Below are 7,792 nucleotides of genomic sequence, written 5' to 3' on the forward strand. Positions count from 1 at the left end.
ATTCGAGGGCCGGCAGCGATGGGTACAGAAGCGTCGGATAAACGTCGCTCCTAATGTTGGGCCTAAACCGAATTATGCGAATTAGAGAGTGGTCGTGGACAGATAATGACCCCCCTCTTGGAAACCGACCGACCTACGTCGCTTTCGCAAGGGAGATTAAACGTTATTAATGATCGTGGCGAGGCTGCACGTGCAACTAACCACCTTCGAAATAACATCCTCGTGTAAAATTAATAGAATCGCGCGAAAAAATTAGGCGTTTCGGATAAGGAGCAAGGAATTTACGAGAACCACCGTCCGCCACCTTGGCTAAGGATAATGAATAGGACGGGGTTTTTTTACCCGAGTCCTTTGGGTGCAATCGCTTTTTAATTAAATCCCCCTCCCAATATCCTATTTATATTTCATATTTTAGATAGTTTGTACCGACCGTTTATATATAAGATATTAAAAAAAAAAACAGATAATTCTGAAATTTATAGGTACTAAGTAAAAAATGGAAAAGAAAAGAAACGCACGACACACATATTTATTTATTTAAAACCGTATGCGTATACGGGCGTATTATCGGATGGATTGTCTACACATTTCCTATACTTTATATTTTCATTTCACGTGACGTTATAAACTTTGTACTCGTCGAGTTGTACGGATTAAATCGAACAATTTAAACGTACGTGTCGATGTAATTATAAACAAAGAAAGAAAGCACTTTGACTTCTCCACGGGAATACGAAAGAAACGATGAATTATATCGATTTATAAATGTTGGGAATTCCTTCAACGCGAAAGCACGCCAAGAATCTCGATACCTGGACTTTCCCAAAACCGAGGCGAAGAATCGTCCCCCCCTTTACGCGTATTTATATTTACGAGATGAATCGAAAAGAAAATATATATCGTCGAACGAAAAGACAATCAAAGTGCATAAGAACTGTCTACTCGAAAGAAGCGAATTACTGAAATTAGACAAAATCACGCGATAGGTAAAAAGGTAAAAAGATTTTGAAATTTGTTCGTTGGAAATGGTGGGACAACAATTCCTCGTACGGCGCAACGCGACGAGTTTAGTCCGAGTTTGCCTCTGTATCGATATACGTGGAACTGCTTCCCAGTTCCTGAGAGCAATTACTCCTGTCTACTATAATTACGCGACGTTGCACCAGCGTTACAAGCTACTCGTACGTCGCTAGATAAGGTCAGGACACGCCGAGTCCCTTTTCCTCCCCCTTGTCCACCACCCGAGCCTCTGCTGCTCGTCCTTTTGCAGCCTCCCCTCGTCCGTATCCCGATCGAGTCGGAGGCGAAATTAATCAGCAATAAATAAGGAACCTGTTACACGGATAATAATTTAACGCTGATTTAATTAGTCGACGCGCCACCGATTCCCTCTCTTATCGTCCCGAATACACCGAGTTTCCAGTTCGAATCGCGGGGTGGGGGGAAAAAATGAAAAGCGCGATTCGACGATTTATCCCCGCGACGCGAGAGCTTTCTTCATCGATATCGCGATCGTGTATCTTACCGTCGAGATCCTTTTTCCTCTCTCTGTTCGGAGCGTAGAAGGAAATTAACGAGGGAAGAGCTAATTAAATCTAAACGTGTTCGAGGTATCGGTTTCCCTATCGAGATTTCCTTCGGCTTCCTTCGTCTCTCAACGTTTCTCCTGTACACGGATTCGAAGCCCTTGGATTCGTATATTTATTATAGGGAGGATTTTTCACGGGCTACGATTCCCATTTTTGGCCATTCGAAATCGAGCCACGCGTAACTGGTAGGCGACAAGAATCGTCGGTTGGAAGAATACGCGATTCGTACGATATACGAACGAAGCGGAAGAGACAAAGAAGCGCGCGTACAATCTCGATCCGCTTGTCCCGCAAACTTGGAGACTATTTGGTTCGCACGCCCATTACACCGGTCACCACGAACTAGTGTAAACGCTTTAACGCGCAACGTCGTTCCTCTCCGTTCACCTTCCAATATCCTCTCCAAAGTACGATCGTAATCGTATTAAATCGCGTCTGAAGGGATACGAGGACGATATCCTGGACTCGATGTCGAGGAATAGTGGATCGAGCGTCTTACTTTAGAGATCGTAACGGAAGGTGGTAAAATGTGGTTTTACGCGGTCGTGAATTCGAAATGAATAAAGGGAAGGAGAAGGGCGTCGAAAGGTTGAAAATGAAGGAAGGATACTCCGATCCGGAATGTAAGAAGGTAGGAAGAAGAACGATGCACCTGCTCACTGGTCCGCTCGAGCGTGCACGCGAACGATCTTCCATTGGCGCGTGGATCACGCTCGCGCTTTCGTATCGGGGCGAGAGGCGAGGTTAGGAGCTCGAGGTAGGGGGGAGAGGGATGGACGATCGGAGAAGAGAGGGAGGATGGAAAGAGAGAAGCAGCGGGAGGCCTCCAAATTACCGGATGCGTCGTTTCGCCGTTCGATCCGCCGGTAACCATACCGATCGATCGAGCACGTGTATGTGCGGTGGTGATCGCGGCAGAGAAAGGGGCGTTTTATCCGGCTGAAAGCGAGGCTTATTGACCTAGCGGCAGTCACCGGCTACGTCGACGTTGGGCCACGCTCTCGAAACCGCGCTCTCGACCTTCTCGAGGCCGTCCGTCCCCTATCCGCGAGATCGAAGCGAGGTCGAAAGGAGAATTCCGCGCGGCGGGGAAGGGGAATGAAGGCGAAATCTGAGGATCGTTGGTCGCGTGTACGTGAATTACTCGGGATTGGGAGCGGATGAAGAAAAATTCTGTTCGAGCCTCGATTGCACCCGGTTGGGAAAGTTGCTCGGGCTGGTGAAAATTTCCTTGGGCCAAGGAAAAATTCCTCCCTTCGTAGGGAAAATGGTAATTACTTGGTTGAAAAGCGACGAGAAAAGAGTAATTCTTCAAACGGTGCTTTCATTACGGTACAAAAATGTAATTCGTTCTCTTTGAACGAATAAAATTTTATTAAATTTTTCCTTTTTTTTCCTACTAAAATAAATAGATGGAGATGGAATGTTTAAAAAGTTTCGAATATTTCATTAAAGGACATTTCAGTTATCTTTGTGTTATCCTTTGACTCGATTCCATCTATTTTTGATTCTTAAAATCAACTTATAAAAAAAAAGCTACGAACGACAAAAGGAACGAAATAAAATATACTTTATCTTTATTTTAAAAAAATAAGGCAAGATTACTACGCGAAGGATGGCCAAAGTCATATTTTACCGCATTTATGCAAAATCACCCTGATTTATACCAACGGTTAAAGCTGTTTTAATACGGTATTTACCTTGTTCCGTATTTCTTCGGAATACAAATAATCCATCCGTGATTACAACTTATGCCCTCGAGCAAAAGTATAAATCGAAAGTAATCGAGTATTCGAAATTTAGCTACTTTAAAGTTGGAACAATTTGCAAAGTGGAAAATCAAACGATTAACCTTTCGAGTAGTTATCAGATTCGCATCGAATGTAAATGAATGTGTTAATCGATGTACACATCAGGGACAAACCAACGAAATACTGCGTTGTTGCGATCTACTTTACGAAGAGATTGTTTGACAGCGTCTTAATCACTGGTGAAGCGCGTTTAACATTATTTTTCGTTCAACTCTAATTTTTATTCGGTAGAATCGATACGATTACGGTGGATGCAGGTGATGAAAAAAGTTTCTTACTAGAGTCTCGCGACAACACGGTGTAACAAAATGTCGACGTTTGACGGGAAATCGTTCCGATTCAATTAGTATCGCTATCCTACTAGACGCGTACGAGGCACATGTGATGCAAGAAAACTTTATCTCGTGGTAAACCGGGTTTTGACTTTCGAACCGATACACTATCGCACCGCGGTACGACGTGCATTCGATCGCGCATTCGCTTTTTCACGAATTTCTCCCGAATGAAATCAACGTTCACGGTTGAAAATCGATCTCTTGTTTAAAAGAAATCTTTCAATTATTATGGAAGAAGAAACGCATATAAGGAAATGTGCGAATCGAAAGAAAGAAACGAGTATGATTACGCGATATATAGAGTTTGATTGGCTTAAACTGGGTTTAAATAAAGGAAAATAAAAGGTAAGATTCCTCCTAAGGTTCGAAGCTTCGTTTCGAAAAAAAGAATCAACTTTGAAAATCTATCGAACACGTGTCTGTTTAAATAACTATTATTTGTACCTAATAATAGTACTAATGTTAATGTCGATAATAATTATCGATAGTAGTACTTTTTTAGTTGTTAAAGACATTGCATTTTGTAGCGCAAGTCACCGTACGTAAAATAATTTTAGACGAATTATATCATTAGATATAGACTCGCGATATTATTACGCGACCATTCGATTATTTATTTCTTTCCACCTTGTATATTATCAGATCTTATCTCTCGAGTGTGCGCAATCTGCATACTTGGTAATAACTTAGCGAAAGAGTTAAAAAGAAAGCGGGGAAAATTATAAGCCTATCGATCGAGGAATAATTTCTTCGAATCGTTAAATCGTGTCATTAATAATACGAAACGTAACATTAATGTTACTCAGAAATATCAAAAGTTCGAAAGTTATTAAGACAAGAACGGAACGACGACCTTGCTCCGAGAGCAGCGAGTCGAATTTTTTCGCGATGTTGCATATCTTTTAACAGCCGTTTAACCGGCCGACGTGACCGATAAAAATGTGTTATAAATGCGTCTTCGAACAGGCACACGTGCCTCGCGTATTTCGCGTGGGCGTCCGTGTCCATTTAACGTACAAGGCCCGATCTTACGAGCCGTCGTTCGCTTCGATCGCACTCTCTTCGTCTTCGTTCCGTCGAAACGAGACCAATCCAAATAGAGGAGATGCATCGTACGAGATGAAAGCCGAACAAACGAATATTCGAAATGACGTTTTTCTCGCCTAAACACGGGAATAATTTGAAATCGTTTGTCGCCCATCGATCGCAACTTTCGTTCACGAAAAACGTCGCGTTCACTTATCTCGTACGTTTATTTCGAAATAATAAGTTAAATATTTAAGTTTCGTTAGATATATATATTTTGAGGTGTAAAAATAATTGTTTACGCGAACGTTAAAGTTCTCCTGTTCGCTCAGGGGAACGTAATCACTCGCGACGATACGCTCGATAATAAACGCTCCACGCGAACTGCGTTTCCATTATGCTGAAACGACGTAATTTCGTGCTGGTACCTAATATTTATAACGGATCCACAAGTTTTCCCTACTGCTCTTCCGCGGTCGATCCGCACCAAAGATAACCAAGCTTCCGTAACAGTTTACACTCGCGTATAATTTGTAATTGGTTCGAGCCTACAGGTACAAATTATCCATGTTACACAAGATACGTATCTTCTGCTTTATTTTAATCCACGAGTTAAAGTGACGGCCGTCCTAGTGCACCGTTGCCTCGAAAATATCTACACATTTTAACGTTTAGATTTTCGAATCCCTTCAACTATATCTTGAAATAAATATATCGACGATAACTTGAAAAGTTTTTCCACAGTTTAAGCGTGCGATTACAGATTAAATCAAAGATTTTATTCTCGACGAAATTTTTATCACCGATCACCTTGATCTTTAATTCGATACGAATAATTCTGATATTAATCTGATATTAATCTAAAAAAAAAAAAAAAATTAAACAAAAGTTAATTAAGATTAAATCACAGAGATACCTTAATACCTTTAAAATTAAATATGAAACTAATTAGAAGCAGGGAAAAATTAAAAGACAAAGGGCGCGAATTCGTAGTTAGCCGAGAGAAAACTCCCTCGAGAATGCTCGAGAACGTTAACGAGAATCTTAATTGCGAGCCAGTTGCAAGGTCTTTTCCTTCGATGTATACGTATACGCGACGCACGGCGTAGAAACGAAACACCGCTGTACTACCCTACTAGGTTCGAAGCGTTTCGGATGGAGGGGGGATAGAGAAGGATCGACTCGACGCGATCGCGAAACGACTCGTTGCTGAATTCGAATGCGAAGCAACGCGTGTCCGACGAAAGCATTAGCCGAGGGCACGTCGATTAAGCGGCGCGAATCGCGTGGGCAAAGACATCGGGAGACAATAAAAGCGGCGCCTCCGCCACACGTTTCTGGAATCCGGCCAGATCTCCTTGCGCCAACTCCAACCTAACCGTAACCGTTATCGGCGTCGATTACCACCGTTTTTTCCAAAACACGTATCATATTTTCACGAAATTTATATTCTCAAGCTTCCAATTAAATTGAAAAATGATTTCGAAGAACTTCTTTGAGATCGAGAAAAAAAAAAAAAAGAAAAAAAATGTTATAAAATTCAATCACATTTCTGGTCACGTTTTTACGCGTGTCAATAACGTTTTAATAACGTTTGTGCCACTTGTTATCTAGAATAACATCAAGTCTGATAAACGAAGGCAAGAGGAAAGTAAAAAAAAAAAAAAAAAAGGATCGTCCGTTCGCGTCTCCAAGACAATTTTCCTCTTTTTATGTCGCGACCAATTACGCAGCCTATCCGTTACAAGAAAATCTTTTCCCATAGGAATATCGTCCCATCTCATCTCTTCAGCCCCTCCTCTTCAGTAGCTTCCGTTAATGAACGTAGACAACTTTAACGCCCTTCATTTATTCCTCGACCTGATTGGATCTCGTAACCTGGTTACTCGCGACACGAGCATTCTATAGATATTAACGATTTTCTCGAAACGTACGTACGTATTGCGAAACTTATTATTTTCTCGAAACATTCTTTCCCAACTTAAGAAAGATGAACAATAGCGTCGAGTCGAATCCATACGAGTTCTGAAATGCAACGACGAGTGCTCGTTATTATCGTTTATCGCGACTACCTACCTACCTATCTATCTATCTAGAAAGAAAACGCGGCAGTATTATTCATCGAACGTGTTCCGCGACGAGCGTCAGGAAGTTTTTGCGTTGTGTTTGGATCGTTCGAAGGCATTCGAGCGATCTCATTCCACGCATTGCTCTTTTTCCCATTTTTTTTCCCTCCAAGATTCACCACAAATCCATGAATCCCGTACTCTTTTATAAATCGAAGCACGTGGCGATATCTCTCAACCGATCGATATTATTAAAAGAAACGGGTGGTTCTTCGCTTCGATTAACGATAATACGGGGCCACTCGCGTTTTATCCCGCGATTCGAAAAATCCATTAAAATGTATACACGTTGAAAACAACTTTTCTTGCTTTTCGATCGATGATTGAATCGTATATTCGGACGGAAAGATCGGAGAAAATAATCGGCGAAGAGTTTATTCCCGACTTCCCGATAATATTGTTGCGGATTAATTCAATACCGATGATGTTCATAGTGTCGATATACATTATTGATATACTTATGGTAACGATATGGCCCGGTACCAATCATACGTACTCGATTAATTATCGGCCACGCTTTTTTTCTCTTAATCGTAAGATCATTAACGACCAATGTCGTTTGTCCATGCGTGTATCTTTAAGCGAATACATTTATTATACAACCGTGTTCCATGTTACCTCGAAATTACACGTTTCCATACATCCTTTCGAACATCGACCCGCATATTTGCCTCTCGTACCAAGACATTTTTTTGTATCGCAAGTCTCGCCTAAATTTATCGATCCTTTGATCTGTTTTTATAAGAATTAAAAAAAAAAATATATATATATATATATGTATACTTATTTAAAGTACATTTATAAATATCAAACGAGATAGATAATAACAAAAATCCGAGAGAAAAATAACATAAACATATAATGATCGTTGTATCTTTTGAGAAAGAAAAAAAAAAAAAAAAAAA

General features: G+C 40.9%; 1 protein-coding gene across 1 annotated transcript in view; it reads right to left on the reverse strand.

Moving 5' to 3' along the window:
- Positions 1 to 7,792, reverse strand: part of LOC102672920 (high affinity cGMP-specific 3',5'-cyclic phosphodiesterase 9A) — a 101,485-nt gene that overhangs the window by 83,753 nt on the left and 9,940 nt on the right. The window lies entirely within an intron of this gene.

Source organism: Apis dorsata, unplaced genomic scaffold (assembly GCF_000469605.1).
Source record: "Apis dorsata unplaced genomic scaffold, Apis dorsata 1.3 scaffold_78, whole genome shotgun sequence".
NCBI classification, from domain to species: domain Eukaryota; kingdom Metazoa; phylum Arthropoda; class Insecta; order Hymenoptera; family Apidae; genus Apis; species Apis dorsata.